The following is a 21308-nucleotide window of genomic DNA, read 5'->3' as shown; positions in this document are numbered from 1 at the left end:
GAAAAAATCTTTTATTTTTTAAGTGTCATCCATTAAGAGGAGGAAGTGAGAACAGTGTGTTGGTGTAGCGGGTGGTACTTAGAAAGACTCTTGTAAAAATAGCCAACTGGTACAGTACAATTTGACTAGCGATCGTTCTGTCCTCGACCTTCTGGAGCACCATCCCGTCACCACATGGAGGCTGCAGGCTTACAGCGTGGGTGCATAAGGACCTCTCTGTGACGTCTTCACCTCATGTAACTCAGAGAGCAGCGAATAAAACTTTACAGAGGATTCATCAGCAATGTCCAATGCAGCAGAAAAATAAATCCAAGAAGCTTATTTAGATGTTTTAATATGTGATGATGACCTGCTTTCTGTTCAGAAGAAAGCTCTTTTATGAGTTGTGATATTTGGAAGCATCTGAAGATACTTCCTTGATTGAGATTGGTTGTGGTGCATCCGATTTTAAAGTCAGTTGTTGAAAAGTACATTTCAAGGTCACATTTAGTTCCCAGTAATGATGTGGAAATCAGGTAACTGATTACAGTATTGCAATATTTATTTTATCAACAAGAAGAATTTTATTTCTCTGAATTTTTATAATACAACCAAAATTAGAGCAAAAAATAAGCTTCTATTTTATTTCTACTAACAGAAACTGATCAATTTAATGCTTGATAACCAGAAATGTAATTTGATCCCACTTTAATTGTAAATGATAAAATTCAGTCAGAAATATAATGAGATCTAAATCTAGTTTTGGGCAGAGTATCCAAAGGTTTTACTCAAGTAAGTAAAGCAGTACTTCAAGTAAAAGTAATAAGTGGCCATACAAGAATAAAAAAAGTCTCTGTTAAAAAAACTAAGTGAGTAACTACTGACCAGAACATCAATTATTTAATAGTTAAAAATACATAATTAGATGGACCAAAAATGATGGTATTTTAAGACATGCAATAATTATATAAATAATATAATTGCAAAATAAAAGCAGGCAAAAAAAGAAAAGTTTTCCAAATCAGTTCTTTCAATATAAAACATATGTCTGGTGAATTTTTGGTTAAAACATGTTTGTTCTTAATTTAATGAAGTTACTCCAGAATCCAGACATTTTACTCAAGAGTAGTAATACCAAGGAGTATTTTCCTTATAGGTGACCTTTTGTGCTTCCTTATTTGCACACAGCAGTAAAACCTGCTGATCAGACATGCTGGAACTCAGCTTGAGTTGGGTTTCTGGGTAACAGCGCAATGTGACTCAACAATCAGGAGGTTTTTGAAACGCTCCAGTCACAAAAATATTAACTTATTGCTAAAACAAACACTGTGGGTTTTTTTTTTTTCAAAGTCCTTAGGCTGCTTTTAGAAGAAGTCAAACCCAAATATCAATTTTGCATAATACATTCACTTCAAAAGAAACATGTATTGTCCACAAAGTTTTAGTAAGATATAGATAGCATGATTTAAAGATTTGCTAACTATACACTCAGTTTGTTCCAAATATATGAAAATAACCTGCAATCTGGAGCAGCTCAACAGCAAAACTCTAAATTGTGGATTATTATAATTCACAGAACCTTCCAGGAAGAATATCAACAAACTAGAAATGTCATTTTGAACTTTGTTTCTCTTTCCCCAGCAGCCAAGACAGCAAAGTCACAGGAAGATATCTACCTCCAAAGCCACTTTAAAAGATTTGTTGATTCTTTTAAAAAGAGGAAAATTGGTTTTAAGCTTCCTCCCACCACCTCACCGGACAAACAATCTGCAGAAACAGAAGATATAAGGTTGTGGGTGTTTGGTCCATCAGCTCTGATACCGACTGCATGATGGAAAAGTGTCTCTATCGCACACATTTTTATCTTAATACCGTTATGTGGGCAGAGTATTACTCTCCAGAGACAGTCTCATTTATAAGTATTCATCATTATTAGAGTATGCAGCCCATTGATTACTGTTTAACAGCTTTGTGGTTTTACTATTAAATTTCTATGAGTTTTTCCTCAATTTCAAAATGCATATACTTCACAGAGTGCTTTTATTAATGTAATATTGAGAAAAATGAACTTTTCTTACCTTTCCACCTTGATATAACATTATTCTCTCATCAAAAACACACATGGAGTCTTGCATTGATTCTTTCATGCAAAATCCTTGAATCTCCATGGCAACCATTCAGCTGTGCAAAATTTCTGTGGTGGACCTCCACAGCATTTTCCAACTCAGCTCCTTCAGACTAGCCAGCAGCAATTAGCAAACACCAGGTAGAACTTCACATCTCATTATACGCTACTAAAGGGTTAATACAAAGCGCACTTTTAACGTGACTTCCTAAAAATCAGCGGTTTTTAAAGAGACAGAGGCCCAATTTCAAGGCATTAAATTACAAAGTTAAATTCCTTTAAAATCATATTTGACATATTTAGCAATATGTCAAATATTACTGCAATATAAAGTTATAGTAACTTTATAATAATTGCTGTAATAATTGGTAATAATTGGTATTATGCGCTTGGGAAATAAATAATACTACCAATCCTTTAAATAAAGTAAAACTGAAAAAAAAAATAAATACAGAGGCATTTTGGAAATAAAAATTGTTGACAGATAGAAATCAAAAATGAATTTTATAAAATACTTCCTGGTGTTTCTTTTGTCATGTGAGGTCAGCATCAGGTCATCCGTGTCCCTGGAGAGAACAATGCGCTCAGTGTAAAACCACATGTTTGTTTCTTCAGATTGTGATGGCTTCCTGCTCTACTTCATAAACTAAAGCAGAAGACGAACATTTTCTGCATCATTACAGCCCTGTGTGGCCTGGCCTTCATTACACGGAGCTCTGCTGCTCGCTCATCACTCACTCAGTGAAGGTGGAGTCATTTCATCGGGGCGTGGACCACAGCCTCCAGCTGGATGGAGTCTGTTGATCTCTCACAAGCAGCACAAACCATGTAAAAGCGGACAAAAACACAGAAACACGCCGGTAGCTGGAGCATGCGTCCTTCAAAATAAAAGCCTAAGGGCTTACCATAATAATGTGGCCAGAAAATAAAAACATTACAAGAGCAGCAGGAAATATTTCATTATCTAGCTTTATTTGTGTAGCACAGCCTGTTGCTACAGGAGGTTAGACAAGTTTTAAGTTCCCAGAAAGAAATGATTCTGAAATCTTCATGGCAACCAGTTTAGCTGTTTGATTCAATATTGAATAATTCGTCTTCCAAAAAATATTTTCAGATTGTATTATTCATCTGAAAAATCTGATAGCTATATTACAAACTTATATAGTCTGTAATATAACAAACCATTATTCTAATGTAGTTTGTTCAACACATCCATGTCAAATGTATACAAAATATGGAAAATTACTTCTTTATTTTTCTACATATATATTATAAATGGATCTGGAATTCATTATAAATGTTATTTTAAACATAGAAACTGTGGTTTTTTCATTGTTCTCTTTGTAAGGAGTGAATAGTGAGCAGAACAACAAACCTTACAGAATAAGAGTTTTATTTTATTTATTTATTATTATGAATAAATTAAAAAAATACTTCTCCAGATAACATTCGATTTTTTTGTTTTTTTTAGAATTCTACCGAGATTAATCTAAAAATTTGAGGTTTTTTAAGAAAAAAAGCAAATATTCAAACATAGAAATTTTATTGTTTTTTGTAGATGTTTTATGAAATTAATTTCAAATTTTTCGATTTTTCTTTTCTAAATTCTCGACTTTTTAAACTCAGAAATGTTCACGTTTTTTTTTTCCTAAAAAAATTCTGAGAATGATCCAAAATGTCTGAGTTTTGTTTTTACCACTATTTTTTTTCAATACGTGCACCCAATTATTGTTAATCACTTAATAATAATTAGTATTATTATTACTACAAGTGGACTGATAAAAAAAAAAAGAAAAGAAAAATGAAATTAAAAAAAAAAAAAAGTTTCTCCAACCGGATGCGTCCGTGCGTCATTCCGCACACTTGACGGCCGTGTCGGCGCTCAGTGCGCCAGTGTGTAACGCTGAAGGCTGGAGGGAGGCAAGCAGCTGTTGCCATTATTTTAACCAGCCAGCTCAGATCCATCTCCGAGTTCTCCCCTCCCCTGGACAGAAAGAAAGATGACTCCGTCCACAGCATCATAAACAAACGACAACTGAAAGAGATTCTTTAAAAAGTGAAATCAAATGGTACAGAAAAGTAGTAGTATGTCCAGGACGCCTTCGACCCCAAACCAGGAGATCCCCATGGGCATGATCGACCACCATCCGCACACGCAGGTAAGACAACAGAATGAGAGGGAGGGGGGGAAAAAAGCTAATAATTATGATTTTTTTTTTCCTTTTGGAGTGAGCTGCCTTTTAGATGCGCAAAGCTGTTTCACTTCTGGAGATTAACAGGTTGTTCGGCGCTCTCCGGTCGCTTGAATCGCCTCTGCGCTCATTAAGCATCAATTGAATCAAAAATTACTGAGGGAACAGGAACACCCGGGTGGTTTTGTAGAGGGTGGCAGCTCTTTCGAGTTTTCTCTGTTTTGTTTTTTGAAATGATCTTGGAGATGTAAGACCGTGTTGTTGCGCTTGAGGCTGATTCTGAGGAAAACCACACCTTTGTTTAATTAATCTGTTATACCCCAAACAAACTGCTGATCCGATCAAATGGAAAAACACATGTTGGCACGGGGAGCAAAATGTTCAGCTAAACCTGTTAGATCATAATTTAGGGAGATTAAATCCAGTGTTATTAGAATAAAAACTTGATCCAGTTTCCTTTCAAGGTGTCAGTTTTTAAAGATTTGTGTGTAACGTGGGCATGTTTAGTCATAAGTCTTTAAATTGATGAAAAAATGAGAATATCTAGAACAAACACACCCACGCTGAGCTCAGTCATTGTCTCTCTAGAGAAGAGAGAGAGTAGAAAAAAAATCACCTCATCAGAGACAACCAGCGCTTCAAACCATGCCAGATCCTGCTCTCTCCACTTTACTCCCACTCTTACCAGCTCCCTCTCATCTCTCTCATCCCCCTCAGCTCCTTCCAGTTCTTCCCTACGAGTGTCCCACTATCACCATCACATCACCATCTCACCTCATCATGTCTGTTTTTAGAAATCTGATCTCTATCTGTGGAGTGAGACTGTGGCGAGAAACAGATGGACAGCCTTCTTGTCCAGGCAGCAGGGTGTTTGGTCTTATTTTGTCCTTTTATTGTGTTTTAAGTATGCTCCTCCTATCAATCAAACGGAAAGCGCATGTTGACCGTGCAGACGAGAAGCTCTAATATCCTGAATTTTTCAGTACTTCTGGAGAGATGGACTGTGGGCAGAGAACTCATCCGAATTCAGAGCAGAAGGGTTTCTTAGATTAAAGATTGTGCCTGTAGATCTGCAGTTGTAATCTGAGCAGAATATTGGATTAGGAATTCTGTATAAAAGAGAACAAGCTGGAGAATGTAACTTTTATTGAACAAATTTGTTTTTTAAGTATTTGTTAAAATTCTCCATGTTGTGATAGTAAAATATGAGACACATAATACTCTGAACTACTAACGCCGTCTGCAGAAACAGAGGCAGGAGGCAGGTCTAGAGCTGTCAATCAACTCATAAACATGCTGCAAAATGTCATATTAGTGGAGAAATAACTTACCATGACAAAACTTGTTTCATTAAATGTGCTATTGGTGAAGAAACAACTTACAGTGACAGAAAAACTGTTTATCTGCCATCATTAGAGGCTATTCTAACTTGTCTGAGCAACTGGGGAATGAGCAGTGTGCACACAGGCTTGATTGACAGCTCCAAGACCCGTCACCTGGTTCTGATTGGTTATTTCTAATTAGCACTGGAGCTCTTGGGAAAAGGGCGATGTGCTTGATTTTTTTCTCATACCATACCGTCACAACATAGTGACAGTTTCAAGAAATATGTAAATATATATATATCATTTTATTTATTTTTAAAAATAAAAGTTACGTACTTCAGCTTTTAGAGGTTTTCCAGTTAATAGGGGTGCAGTTTTCTTCCTGATTGTCAATTAGAGATCTCTAAAAACCCTGACCTGCTAATTGTGATTTGGTCTTTTTTTTTTTTTGTCTAAAAATGTTGTTAAATTTAGCAAGAATGTCGCTGATTTGACAACAGTGGGATTGTTAAATGCAAACATACAAACATGACCCGATGGCGAGTCTGTCAGTAAAACTTCTCTCCCAGCAGAGCAATAGAGGACACTAGTTGATTTTTAGACCTTTGCCGAGGTAGATAAGATTGATAAATACGATTGGTTTCACATCTGAATATCGGCTGATCCCAGAATTAAGAAAATCGGGTTGGGTTTGTCGCTGCACCCCAAACCACCTGCCAGCCGGTCCGTCTCTCACACCCTGCTTAATCACACTCCTAATCTGGGAGGATGTTTACCAACAGGAAGCCTCCCCTCCCTACTTCCTGTGGCATTTCTCTGCCCTTTCCTGACATGAACACAGCTACGTTCAGCTGCAGCGGCTTTTCACAGATCATCCACGCTCCATATTGAGCATCTAACAAAGCATGAGTTAGCTTCTCCCTTCTCTCATCTGCTGTGATATTGCTTCATCTAACATCTTAATTGCTAATATATTTGGTGGCAATGCATCATTTCTTGCTCGACAGGCGTTCAGACACTAATAGGTTGTTGCAACCAAATGTACTTGATGCAATCAAAATCTCATTTTGGGAACGCTAATGACATCTTTTTTTACTGTGGAAATTAAAAATTTTGGTGAAATGTTCAAAACTGAGGTGCATTTATTGCTCTTTCTAAGCAAGCAGTCGCGAAAACTGAACTGAAGATCAGTTATTTATTTATTCAGCGCCTGCGTCAACCAGCAGTTTCAATTAGATCTTAAAGGACAATAATAATTTGGAACAAACTGCAAGTTTGTCATTTATTTACATCTGTTTTTACTTTAATAATCTGACCATTATAATGCACTCAATCTAAACCTCATTGAGATATTTTGACAAAACTGCGAGATACATGTACACAAATACTTTCCATCCAATTTCAAAAACATTTAGTTTTTTTTCTGAACAATATGCAGAAATAAAATTTTAGAGATCTATAAAGCTGGTAGAGACACTCGCTTTTCAGCTGTGATTAGAAGAAACGGTCATTCAACTGTGATTTGAATATAAATGCAAAACATTTTAGTTTCTAAGAAAGCATTGCATGCAATATTGTTTTAAATCTAAATCAAATATGTTGGAAGTTTTTGATTTTTATTTTGTGAAATGTGGAAAAAGGTCATAACATGCATAAAATGTGAAGGAAAAGGTGATTTTCTGTCACTTATATTCTTTTAAGATCTATTGCATCATTAATTAAATCATAATTCATTAAGATTACAAATAAATATTGTATAGCAACAATACACAACACTGGCTATATAAATAGGAAAATCCAAGACAAACCACAAACTTTAACCTAAATATTTGATTATAAAAGGAAAACAAGAATCCTTTTGTATAAATTACTTATTTAATTTACACCTGAAGACTTGTTTTCACTTATCATTTACACTAAAAGTGCAGGAAAGGGTTTCAGTTGGAGAAAATTATTTGAAATCGCACTTTGAAACATCTACATGCAAAAAAAATCTCTAAAAGTATGAATGAAGGGCAAAACTGAAACTGCTGGAGATACAGGCATCAGCAAAAATAAATAAAAAAATAAATAAATAATGATAATATATAAATAATAAATAAAATAAATAAATAATATTTGAGTTAATTTAGAAAAGAGTGAAGCGCAGGAAACATGAGCCTCAAAGTGCTGATATGGGGAAACATTTGGCTGTTGTCTTTTTGTGAACGCATAAAAGAAGCTTTCACTGCCCAGGATTAAATGACTCCACTGCAGTTATTTAAACAGCTCCAGTAATTGGTACTGATGGAAATGTGACATTCACCCCCCACCCCCACTTCTTTCTTTTTCCCCTAACAAGCTGAACATCTAAAATGGAGGCAACGAAAGCTTATGGTCTTCTTCTGTTGCGTTTGTGTCTAATGGAGCGACACTTCATCAACGCTGAACTTGCTCTGACGTTTTAGAGACTGCAGGAGTTAAACCTTCTTAATGTTTTAAAAAGAAATCAAAACATTCATCTAGAATCCAATATTTTCTGTCTGTGTTTTACATGTCAAAGTTGCAAAAATGACAAAGAAGTGAAATGACCTCCATTTATAATTTCATCTAAAATAATATCTTGATTCAAATGTCTTTGATAGGCTTGTTAAAGATACCAAAAAAATGCTCGTTGTTTGATGTTCTGATGTAAAACAGTCATTCAGGAGAATTACAGGAGCAAACATGTCAGCCATCACAAGCTAATATTATCTGTTTAATTATTAACATCTTAAGGATAGTTAGCGGACGGCAAAAGATGGGTAACAAAACATTAAGAAAACAATTGCAGCCTTGATTTTAATGAACTTTGGGTTCAGACTGAAATGACATAACAGTAGCTGTAAAAATGTAACTTTTATAGAGAATAGAAGCTTTTTTTTAGTCTTTAAAAGAAGACCGAATTGAGTAGATTGACAATTAAGATGTTAAAAATGTAACTTCTTGAGTCAGTCCTGTTTACGTTGTATAAAATTTACTTTTTCTACACTTTAAAAATATGTTTTCCAATTAAGTCCAAAGGTGAACAAACATGCTTACATACATTTTATTTTTATTTATGTAATGTACAGTTTAAAATCATCTTGCCACATGTTGACATAAATAACAGTTTTGAATGAAAAGAAGGAGTTGGAAGAATAAAGTCTTGTATGTTTTACCTCTTCTCTCAAAAATCAATTTGATATAAGCAATTTAGCATCAATCAACTATCTGTATACATCTTTAACAGAAAACAGGCAATAAAATATTTTGTGTATATTAACTTTGTAAAGATACAACCTATTCTGAATCAATATCCTTCATTATACCTTGATTGAATATGTTTTATTATTTTCTTCAAAAGTAAAAATTGAGGTACTCTCTTATAAAAATGAAGGGAAAAGGGCAGAACTTTTTTCAAATGAAAAACCAGAACAGGGAAGACGATAGATCAAGTAAAACAAGAGTATATGACAATTTCCCTCATGTAAAATTGCAGCGTTTTGAAATGTGGTGATTGCATCTTGCTTTATAAATCTACACACTGTATTGATAGGTGGTTAAGAACAAAGCTGAAAATCAACATTATTGACTTGTGTTTGTCTTTCTCATTTTTTGCAAAAGTTGGAGAACAGGATTTGTGAAGATTCTGTGTAGGTGGAGTCTGACATCATGCTCTATTTTTGCTCTTGAACAAAACAAAGTACAGTTGCTCATGCATTTTGATGATGTGTCTTATATTGTCTGTTTTAAATTTACCAGAAAATATTCACAACCCTTTCATCTTTTTTCATGTCTGAAAGCTGTAATTAAATCAAAAGTGTGCATACTTATGCAACCAGGTCTTTGCACAATCATTGAATTTCTCAATGTATTCCTCTATTATACTCGTTTTCCTGTCAATAATATTCAAGAATATTCCACAAAAGCTTGGCACTTTAACAAGAGTGTGTCCACTTTATATATCCACTTAGAAAGAAAAAGCAAACTCCTGCTATAAACCAGCAGATTTGATTGAATTATTGATTATGTTGGTCATTTTTAACCATTCCATACTGAAGTAAAAATAAAAACACTCACAATAAACCCACGTTGATGCAAATCATAATCCAGAAAATATTTACAGCATTTCACTGTCCCATTATCAGAATGTCAAACTAGGTTATTAAGTTTTTTGCTCATTTATTGGAATTAGACAAATCACATTTTCTCAAGTATTCACAGCGTTTGCTTTGGCAGCAATTTAAAAAAAAATTTTTTTATATTACTTAACAAAAATGTCCAAACTTAGCTTTTTGAGAAAGAAAAGCAACGATCAAATTGGTTTTGGAATAAGTTTGCAATGTTATAAAATGTGGCAAAAGTGCTGGAGTTACAGAGAAACTCCTTAGAAGCAGCTTTCGATTCCTCTTTTCTACATCAAACAAACATAACTTGTAGTTCAGCAGGAGGCTTGAGATAAATTCAGTTAATGTGTTTCCCTCATATCTGCTCCCTCCTGACCGAGTGTGTTTGCTTTAAGGCGTTGTGACGGCCTCCTTTATGCACATTGGACACTGTGTGACTGTGATGACAAAACACCGGCGCAGGTCGCTTATTACAGGTTCCTTGTTAATCTGTCTGTGTAATCTGCAAGTCAAGCACAGGGGACTTTTGAGGCAGTTGCTCATTGCGTGTAGGAGATTTGAAAGGATGACTGGGTTACTGTAAGAAAGTGTGTGCATTCAGTTGTGCATGAATATAATTGCCTCTCAGGGTGTGAGTAATGAACCAAACGAGGCTTACGTTAAGAATTTGCCTGCGGAAAAAATATGCGAGGTCCCGGTTATGAACAGTTTCTGTTAAAATGCACTATAGGCTGGTTATTTTAATGCATTGCATTTGTGCATGACTCATTTTAGGTGCAGGAGATTTGTGTAAACAAGATAAAATGTACTCCTGTCATGCTGTGTTGTGTGTAATACACCTTATGGCTCAGAGCTGGAAAAGCAGGGGGCATCCGGATTTGAACCGGAGACCTCTTGATCTGCAGTCAAATGCTCTACCACTGAGCTATACCCCCGTGAAACATGAACACCGGGAGGAAACAAAGCCATACCTGAATGAAGTGCGCATGCTGTTGCTGTATTGATCCATTGTGTTTGTTCTTCACCAGCTGTCCTCTTTTCACGCTTAAATAGGCGGCCCCCTAATTGTCAACAAATATGATTAGACTGTATTGTGTAACCATGACAATGCGAGCTGGGAAGGCTCCTAATGCAATGTGTGGCCTCAGCGTAACCCAGAAAGGCCATCTGCCAGAGGTCTACCAATCAGATTACAGCATCGAATCACATGAAAAATAGCGAGTAATAGATGGCGGTCGTGAAGGCTGTGGGCACATTTTCTTTGGTTGACTTCCTCTGTGGTCTGGGACTCTTGCCGCTTTATCTCTTGGCTCCATCTTGACTGCCTGATCGTTTTCAGAGGCTTTCACAAATGGTCTTCCAAATGTTAATGGCCATCAAGCTCCCCGGAAACGAGGGTTTCTCAGAAATGTGTCGGGTTAATTATGAGACTGATGAATGACTCAACTTTTTTTTCCCTCAATCTTTTCAGGGAAAGTATGCCAAGAGGAAGAGCCGATTTAAGCGCTCAGATGGGAGCACATCTTCTGACACCACCTCGAACAGCTTTGTCCGACAGGTAACATTTCACTCATAATCTCCTTACTCTCTGCACTACTCCTTAATTACGAAGCCTTAAATTTAATTTATTTAAAGTATAGCTTTAACTTTTTGGCATCTAATGCCAAAACGCCAGCGATTTAACTTAAATATGGGTTTTAAGAGTTCTTTAACAGATTTTTAAAGTATTTTGGTGCTGTTCTGAAAATTATAAACAAACAAAAGTATCTTAAAGTCTATTCTCTGAACGACGAAAGCGTAAGGAGTTTAAAACTGGGCTGATGTGCTGATTGTTTTGTCCCTACATGGTTAAATATAACCAAAACAAACACTGGAAATAGAAAAGACAAAAGAGAAATCCATTTTTGTGTACATTTGTAAAGAAGGAAGTTGTATTTTGTATCTTCTTCTGAGGCTTTCCTGTCATTTCCTGCAGTAATTCTTGATGCAGCGCCACCACAGGCGAGGAGGGGAACAGGATTTTTTTTTTTTTTAATGATTTGGGTAGTTTGACACAATAGAAAACTGCAGCTGCTGAAAATGTAACAAATGTTGCAGTTTTTGTTCCGTATCTATGGAAGCATCAGGTTTTTAATCATAATTTGTACCTGAAACTAAACATGATGGCAGTCACATTTCTCCTGGCAAGTCATGGCAGGAGAAAAAAATGGTTGGCAGGTTAACCAGATAAAAAAAAACAAAAAACAGTAAACCGTATCCTAATTTTCTGAGGTTGATCATATTTTTCAACATTTTCTGTTTGTCTATGTTGGCAACAAGAACAGTATTATTTTGCATTATTTTGAATATTTTATCAGATGGGGATGCTCTGGTCTTAATCTTAGTAAGATTGGTTTTTAGCATGAATTAAATCAAATTAAAAGCAAACATTTTCTGTCTTTTTCAAAAGGCTGCATCCTAAAATCGTTTTAAAATCTAAAACGATGTCTAAACCGTCTAAACTGGCAAACTAAATTGAATCATCTCAAGGGCCACAAATGGCCTCTGGGCTGCTCTTTGAACATATCTGACTTAGATATTAAATATTAAATCTTGGATTTAATCCAAAATGAACCCTTCTGCTTGATCCAGACCCAGCATGCAGGTGTTTTGGTTCTGCTATCAATGCATTCTGTGTGAACAGTAATATATTTCCACCACAGGAAGGCTGGAGTAAGGCATCGCACTCTCATCATGACCTGTGCAGCCTTCTGTGTCTGGACATGACATTTCTGAAAGCCATGTGGTGACATGGCTAAACGAGCCACTCTTTTTCAGTCTGACCTCTTCATTTCAGAGAGGAACTGATGTGCTCGGCGCTGTATGACATTTAACTGTTTGGTTCTGGCACTGCTTTAAAAAAAAAAAAAATCCCATCACTGTCGGTGCACACAGGGAGCTGAAGTCTCCTGTGGTTTCTAAAGGTTAGCAGCATTCTCGCCCGCACACGCTGCCCTTCCCACTGCCACGTCCTTCATTAACTCAGAGCAGAGAAGACGACACCCCGGCAGTAAGATAGTATTTATCTTACTATGATTAAACATGCTGCAGATGATGTGTGTAATCAGCACATCCTCTATCTCTCATGTTGCTGCATTGCATTTTGCGCTTTGATTTTCAAAATCTATGGCACATTTTTATTTTTTTTAACACACATTCAGTTGGCTCAAAATTGCCAGACAAAAAAAAAACAAAACCAAAAAATAAATAAATAAAAGCAACACCCTTTCAGGCAACATATAGGATTTTGTAAATATGGCCTCACATAACCACTGAGAGCACAGCCCCGTATAGGCTTTACAGTCTCGCACACGCCCACGCCAGCACACGCTCGCTCGGTCGCGAGCACACAAACGCATCGGAGCCACAATCAACCGATGGCAGAGCCTGTTGGTACACTCGGCCTGGTTTCTATGGCAACCGGGTTGCTGAATCTTCCCCCTGCGTGCGAGCAACGGTGGGATGTGGAGACGAAGCAACGGTGGGATGTGGAGACGAAGCAACGGTGGGATGTGGAGACGAAGCAACGGTGGGATGTGGAGACGAAGCAACGGTGGGATGTGGAGACGAAGCAACGGTGGGATGTGGAGACGAAGCAGAGGATGTTTCGACAGGTTCGCGTTCGCACGCACGTGTGTGTGTGTGTGTGTCCTTCTTCTGGCTCCTGAGTGCCAGGCGAGGGCGCGGCCCGCACGCTCACACGTCTCCTAAGTTTTGGGCGACAAGTTGAACAAAAACACAAAAACACCAGGCAAACGGCTGCCTGCAGCATGAGGTTGGACGGTTGCTTCCTGTTGCTCTGAATGAGACCGAGGAGGGTGTCAATGAAAAAATTAATGATAATTTAATGTTTCTCTTTACATCAAATCATAAAAAAACACTCAGAGATTCATTAAATGGTCATACAATCTAAAGGTTTCAGGACAATTTATTATTAATTGAAATGCAGACGTGGAGAAAACATCTCCTAGACATTTCAAAACATTATATTCAGATCTACAGGCTTTGCATTTTTTTATTTCTTTATTTTTTTTGTACAAACGAAAAGGTGGAAAAGGTTAGGCATTGAGAAACCTCCCTTGGTGGGTCAAAGGTCGCCCTCTTGTGGACAGAGTCAAACCTTGCTTTGTCCTGAGGAACACAAGTTTCAAAAATGGTAAAAAAAAAAATAAAAATAATAATAATAATAATTTATGCATCATTTGATACATTTTGAATGAAATATATATAAATTAAATGAAAATATAAATGCATACTTTTTTTTTTTTTTTTTTCTAAAGTCCATTAGCAAATTGTTTTGGCTGACCAAAAGACACATTTAAATAATTACAAATGTTTACATTGTTTTATAATTGTTAGAGTTTTTTATTTGAATAAACATGTTTTTAGCTACTTATTTAATTGGATGGTGGTACTTGATAAAATAAATGAGAAATTAATAAAAAATGAATAAGATAAGATATGCATTCATGATCTGGATTTGGCTGAGAATTAAATTGAGTTCAGCATGCCTGATGTAGGGTGAGTCACTGTAAACTGGTAAACTGAGCTTCATGTCTGCAGTTCCCTGAATCCCCCGGATGATTTCGCTCTATCCAAAAGATACACAAAGGGACAAACTACAAAGTGAGAAGTTGGGGAGAATGACCTTGTAGCAAAAGTTCAAAGGAAGAAAAAGTGGAAGTGGGGGGATGGCAGTGCAAAAATCCTTGCCACCGCCCGGTTTTCTCTCTGTTTTCTCTCTCTCTCTCTCTCTGGTCAGCTGGGCCTCTGAATGGCTGACGACTGCATACCAAACTTCCTTCTGGGTCTCAGCGTGTTCACGTCCATTTCTGTCCTGCCAGGGCTAAATATATTTACCCAGATTGCAAATGTAGCACAAGTCCTGCAACCCGACCCCCCCTGGTGCCCCTATAGCCAGCTTCGACACTGTACGCGCTCCTCGGGGGGTTGTGGAGGTGGGCGTGTGCGCGTCCGCGTGCGGCCGGAGGTTGAGAGTGCGCTCTCTTAGTTTCAAACACTTTTCTGGCAGTCTACTTTATCACACACCACCACACACTCATGTACTTGCTAAATTGACATACAGACGTCTCTCTCACACACACACGCACACACACACACTCGAATAGAGTGGACTCTGGCGTTGTCCCCTTGGTTTGCCGGGGTGCAGCGAGCCTGGCAAACGAGGCATGGAGCGGACCGAGAGGATTCCAAGGCCCGTAATGGTAAGAAGTAAAGTTTGGCTACATCTGACTGAAATGGAAGGACAGAGTTTTAAAACTTCAGATATATTTCCGTTGACAGATTAAGTGGATCTTTCTGTGCCATCCTGGTTTGTATTTTTCTTTGCTTCCCATGTTCTGACTGTACCAGCAGTTTCCATTTTGGGCCGTGTTACAGCTGCTCAAAAGGCGCTGTGTTTTTAATTAGACCTCCTGTCCCAGTGGCTGCGTCGGTGCACCAGTCTTCCCAGCACCATCACCATTTCAGGGGGGCTTTTCCATGTTCCTCCACAGGCGCAGGTTCAGTCTATCCAGCTGTACAACCTCAATGTAAACTTGTAGCTAACTGGGTTTTCATATGTCTTGAAATTAGAAATTGCAAATATCTGCATTTATGTTTACAATCTCATAATATGTTGCATGTTCCAAGCAATATATTTAAAAAGATTGAGCTCTTAAAGTGGCGAGCTCAGACTTCCAGCTCTCTCTCTGACTGCCATAAACCCCAAAATAGTCACATCTGACAAGCTGGTTCCCAGAAAGAGTTGCCATATTTGTTTGTTTGACAAAATCACTTAAAGATTCTCTACGTTGTTTTGACTGAAGACGGAGGAGAAATCGAGTAATTAAGTTGATTAGCCATAACATTATGACCAACTGCTTGATATTGACTGGGTTACTTACCAAGTTGACAGTGGCGGCTTCTACATTGACTAAGAGGTTTTCTTCAGTGGAAACACTTTTTTCACATCACACAAGGCATGTGTCCAACAACCGGATGTTACTACTGGTGGAAATGACAAAGAAGACGACAGGAAGTGGTAGGATGATGACGATGGTGCGACATCACAAAGTTACTTACTTTGTGAACAGTTTTAATTGTGTTTATTATTTAATAGAAAGACTGCAATTCCAAAATTGTGTTTTTTCCACATTAGCAGAAAAAGTTTTGTGCCGATTGGAGTGGAAACATGGTTACTGGAAGTTGTTTTTATTTTCAATAATTGTTTTTTCTTTCAAGAGTAACTTGCTTGTTTATCATATCCATTAATTGCTTCATTTGGGTTGGATTTGGGGAATTTATTTGAGCGGTCCAGTTTAGGTCACGTTTGTCTTACTTCGTTCGTAATAATTTACGGAGTACAACTTAATCAGTAAATTTTAAATTGTATATTTGTTCTTTGACTAACAACACATCGAATACTTTTAGCTTTTTCAAATGCATCAAAACTGAAGTCATACTCTTTTCTTTGGTTTGTGAATACCTCAACAAACTCAATACTGTCTTTTTCTGTCTGATTCAAAGTGGATATTACTGTTAAACTTTTTTTGTCTTTTGTGTTTTAAAAATCCTAAACAAAAGCACATCTTATGACATTATTGCATCACTCGTTTATTATTTATTGTTCACTTTATCTCCCAGGCCCCAAAAAACCTTACCTTGTCCTAAGTAGCTGGAATTGTTCTCGTGTTTCATCCTGAACCAATGTGTCCTCCGCATATTCAACACGCATATTCAAAGATCCAGCTGGAATAACAGCAAAATGCCGTCTGCTTCGATCGAGTAGCCTGGGCTCCCACATGTCAGAACGCCACAAACGCTGATGCATTGTGTTTTCTGACACCTTTCTATCAGAACCAAATTTATCTGCCATTTCAGCTGTTAGGTTTTTGCATCGGTTTGTCCACAGATTTGTTGTTTTCCCTCAATTGCATTTTTCATTTTTGGTTTTTCTTTCTGAACCCTAAAGTCAGTGAGCATCCCTCAAGTTAGATGTTTTTGCTTTATGCAAAATGGTTCAGAGAGGGAGGGATGTCAGTTAGCTAATCTATCAACCATTGTTATGGAACAAGATGAAATATTTATTTTCTTTTGACTAACATTACTTGAAGTTTGAAAGTGAAAAAGTTTACATCAATATTGAGATCAATCTGTAAAAAATTGTTTTTTATCTTTTGGATTTTTCCCTCTTTTTTTACCCATTTTTGTCACACTTAAAGGTTTCATACTTTTGATAGTTTCAGACATTTTTCCAGACCTGAGTAAATGCAAAATGCAGTCTTGCTAAATTAAAACAAACTTACCAAACCAAACTGGTTTTCATTTGAAAATGTAATTTTCTCTAAAATTGTGCCACTCCTGATGGTGGCACAATGGCAACTTTAAATGAAACCTTCACTTTGTATTTCAGTCAATCTGAAGACAAGACTTTGACTAGACCATCCAAAAAATATTTTGATTAGCTATTTTTTTTAGACATTCAGAGTGGACTTTGAATTGTGAATTTAAACTTAAGACCAGATTGGTGTTTGGATTAGTTCAACCATTAACTCTGATTTCAACTGTCAATAATGAGACCTGGATTGATTTAGAGTTTGTTCTGGGTTTTTGTGACGACCTGGATCAGTTATTGATGTTGTCTTGGAGTAATTTTGGTTGGCCGCCTTTTCATATTCCCTTTATTTGTGGATCATAACTCCTGCTGAGGTTCTCTGGCGTCTCAAAGCTTTAAAAATGAATGAACGACGTCAATGAATTTGTGTTTCATCAGCTCTTGAATCAGTTGTTGCTTTTGAGGTTGGTGGACAGTTGTTTTATTGAGTTAAAACAAACTTTTTCTTGTTAACCATAGAAATAAAAATCTATGAGGGGTAAATGCTTTTTCACTGCATTGCAAATGTGGTTGAAAGATGGCAAGAGTTGAATGCATATACAGCTCTGGAAAAAATTAAGAGTCCACTGCACTGAACCCCATTGAAAACCTGTTTTTTTCCACCAAATATTGATTTCTGATCTCTTTCTGAGTTAAAACATTAGTATTGTTGTTTCTAAATGAATATGAACTTGTTTTCTTTGTATTATTTGAGAAAATGAGAACATTTCTCATTTTTTGCAAATAAATACAAAATTTTAGCTTTGAATTTCAGAGAAATGTCAGTAGTTCATAGAACAAAAGAACAATGTTCATTTTATTCACACATGTACAGATAAAAAGTAAAATCAGAGAAATTGATCGTTTTAAGTGGTCTCTTAATTTTTTCCAGAGCTGTATATTTTTCGGATTGGATAAAGCATAAAAAGTATGTCTCATGTTTTTAAATGAAAGCAAACTCTCCTTCTGAATTAATATCTAAAATCAAACAGTCAATCCAGTCAGGCCTGCATTTGGGATTTTTTACAGATGTAATTCTTTTTACAATTATTAACTGACTGAGTTAGATTTGTATCAGACACTCTTTATTGGTATTTCGGTACAGTTGAGTCCATTTATGACTAATGTTTCTGGTCATTTCCACACAGTCCAGCATGTTTCCATGATGCGACAAAGACGTGAAGAAAGGCCAGTTGCAACCACTGCTTTAGATATTATGTCCTCTAGGACTCATTTTTTCTCTTAATTTGCCTTTTTTGCCTCACTCTCTTTATGAATTTATTGCATGCAGAGCTGAGGGTTGGTGTTACAGTTTCCCTTCTTTGGCAGGAGACGTTGTCTTCCTCAGAGATAAACCAGAAAGGATATTTAATGTTCTCACTTTTCCTCTTTCTTTATTCATTCTCACATCATCCAGTGTGATCAGTGTGAAGATATTTTTATCTGTTTAATTATCAGGGTACGGGGTTTGCAGTACGTGTTAGCTCTCCGATGGTAATCACCTCTTAGTCATACTCTGTGGATTCTTGCAACACCTGCTGCGATGTTCCTGTTTCTTCGTAACAGATTAAAATCTTTAAACTCTGCGCTTTTTTCTGGCATCATAACAGAACAGTACAGTTAAGATTAGTTACTGTGTGTTTTTTAAGATAATAAGACAAAGGAATGAATGATTACTAAACTATCACAACATTAATGCCAAGTCAATATTTGTATAGTCTTGCAGAAACAAATCTGCTTCTTCGATTTCGCTGCTGCTTTTCAGGACTTGTCATTTTTCTTAGTCGCTCATCTTCTCCCATCGTAGCTGCTCTCCTTTTCCGAACTGGATCTATTTAGTGGGTCTTATTTTCAGCAACGAAACATGTTTAGCAGCTTGATGACTCAACAAATGAGAAAAGTTTGCAGCAGATAATTGAATAGTCTCAGGAAAACACCAAAGTTACGAGAAATGTCACGGACAAATTAAGGCATGTTTTAAATCAGAAGATTTCAGACTTCTGTTTGTTTGAAGCTTTGTGTCCCAACAAGCTGCTCCCACACTTATTCAAATAACTGCAAACACAAAAATGTATCTATAAAAGTTGAGTTTAGTGTTTAGGATTTTCTTCCACAAGTTCCTTATAATAGTTTGTTGCAATTCTTCATTCCTCCTTTGCTAGTTTTCTTATAGGACCTTCAAAGTTTTGACATGGTCATCAATTAATTTAGTTCTATTCTTAGGATCATTGTCCATTTGAAATACTTTGGATTTAGCAAGTTTTATTCCTGATATTTTAGGATATTGCCTGAATATTTTCATATCATATTCATTCATGATTATAGCCTATTTTTTATAAAGTTCACCTGTCTCTCCTGCAATAAAACAAATCAACAAATAGTCCTCTGGCTTCTTTTGAGCTGAGTGGCTGTCATTACTTGTTTCACTTTAGATAAAGTAAATCTCTAACCACCTTCAGCCAGGATCTTCACAGGATGTTTTTTTTTTTTGCATTTCATTCATACTTTTTCCACCAAAAGATGTTGTGGGAGTCAGAACTTGTTTTCCTCTTGAATGCTATGATGACTAGGCATTGCAATAGGCTTTAAACAACTATATACTTTCTCATCCTGATATCTTAGGGCATTTTAATGTTAGATTGCAAGATTTGTTACATTTTCAGCTGGTTCGGTTCATTTTCACACTGCGCTGTGTTAAACAAACTAAACTCTTCAAAAAACCTTAGCATTAAACTCCTGTTTGTTTTGGTTATATTTATCCAGAATGCCCTGCAGTGTAGTCCGCTTCCTGCTCAAAAAGTCCACTTGCATTCACAATCTGAACAACACCAGAGTTGACTTCAACCAAACCGACCAGAGTTTGTGTTTTTGGTCCGAATATGCATTCACAACTCCTCAAAGAAACCAAACTTTCTAGCAAGTTATTTCTACAATCTACAGTCTATTAAAAGAGTGCTGCGCAGATTTATTCAATCCCTGCTGTGGCAGGAGTGAAATCACCGTGATAACCTGCTATTGGCTGGAAAATGCAACGTCTCCCCTTTCAGAACTCGTTGAAATTTTGCAGATAGCGCAAAATGTGGCGGAATTACGATACTGCAAATTTGGCTGGATCTTCAGCGCTACGTTCAGTCTGTAGGGGTCGAAAAAGCAACTTTAAAATTTCCTAAATAATTTAGGTAATCCTAACTGACTGATTTATTATGCAAGAAGTGAAATGTTTTTCTTTCTAACTTTAACAAAAATTGTCCGCTTCTCTATTTCTACAGCACCACAGTAAAATCTATGAGAAGTATTTGTGGGCATTTAGTGATATTTTCATTTCAGTGGTATTTTCATTATGCCTCTGGTTTCACTAATTAACCAGTGTACTGCTAATGAATGTATGCTACTATAACATTGGTTCAAAGCTGAAATGTCTGGAACATCTTGGCTTTCTATTCACCTTTTTTATTTATTTACAATCGATTCCTACATGTAGGCGCTCACTTCTCATCGCTCGTGTAGCCCTGACTCGCCCTGGTTACTATGACACTAGTGAGGTCCCTGCCGTGGCTCGGCCAATAGAAAGGCAGCTCTGCCATCAGGTGGCCTGTATCTATTTTGAACAGGAGCTGTCTGTGAAGTGAAGCAAGCAGCTAAATTAGAGACACAACCTAATGACATCGGAAAAGGAGGAGTGGGTGATAAGGGGGGTTGGAAATGAAGAGTGCTCTCTCTCCTTTTTGATTTTGTGTGATGTTAATAAAATAAACAGATGACTCAGACATTCATCCACATATAAAAGTCGTAGCTCATTGCACTCTCTCTCTCCTGCCTTTACTGCATCACCGACCAGGCGGGGCAGGCAGGTTAGACGATGCTCTTGCCTCTTTTTTCCTTTAAAATGTTCCAGCGGGAATCTCATCAGGTTTTTCTTAGTCACTGCTTTGTGTTTGGATGCACCTGAACGCCTCATGGGATGACTCAGACCCGCTAAGTGGGGGTACTGCTGTCACTGTCCTCATTAGATGCCGCTCGGAACTCACAGTGCCACCGCCGCACCACTTTGACCATTTCGATAAATGGAACAGGAAGTGGCGAGCAGCCGCCCAGCGCCCTGGTAACAGGGAGTGCCCACTCTCATTGTGCTGTTGCCAAGTCACA

The 21308-nt window shown here is 37.1% G+C and overlaps 1 non-coding gene and 1 pseudogene across 1 annotated transcript; one reads left to right on the top strand and one right to left on the bottom strand.

Annotated features, from left to right (window-relative positions):
• Nucleotides 1-4020: 4020 nt before the first annotated feature.
• Nucleotides 4021-21308, top strand: part of LOC129357351 (voltage-dependent L-type calcium channel subunit beta-1-like) — a 39752-nt pseudogene continuing 22464 nt past the window's right edge.
• trnac-gca (transfer RNA cysteine (anticodon GCA)) lies at nucleotides 10612-10683 on the bottom strand. Its single transcript has one exon. It is a non-coding gene; the product is annotated as a tRNA-Cys (tRNA).

This window comes from Poeciliopsis prolifica, unplaced genomic scaffold, assembly GCF_027474105.1.
Source record: "Poeciliopsis prolifica strain line A6 unplaced genomic scaffold, Auburn_PproV2 SCAFFOLD243, whole genome shotgun sequence".
Taxonomy (NCBI): domain Eukaryota; kingdom Metazoa; phylum Chordata; class Actinopteri; order Cyprinodontiformes; family Poeciliidae; genus Poeciliopsis; species Poeciliopsis prolifica.
This window is presented reverse-complemented; position numbering and strand designations above follow the sequence as displayed.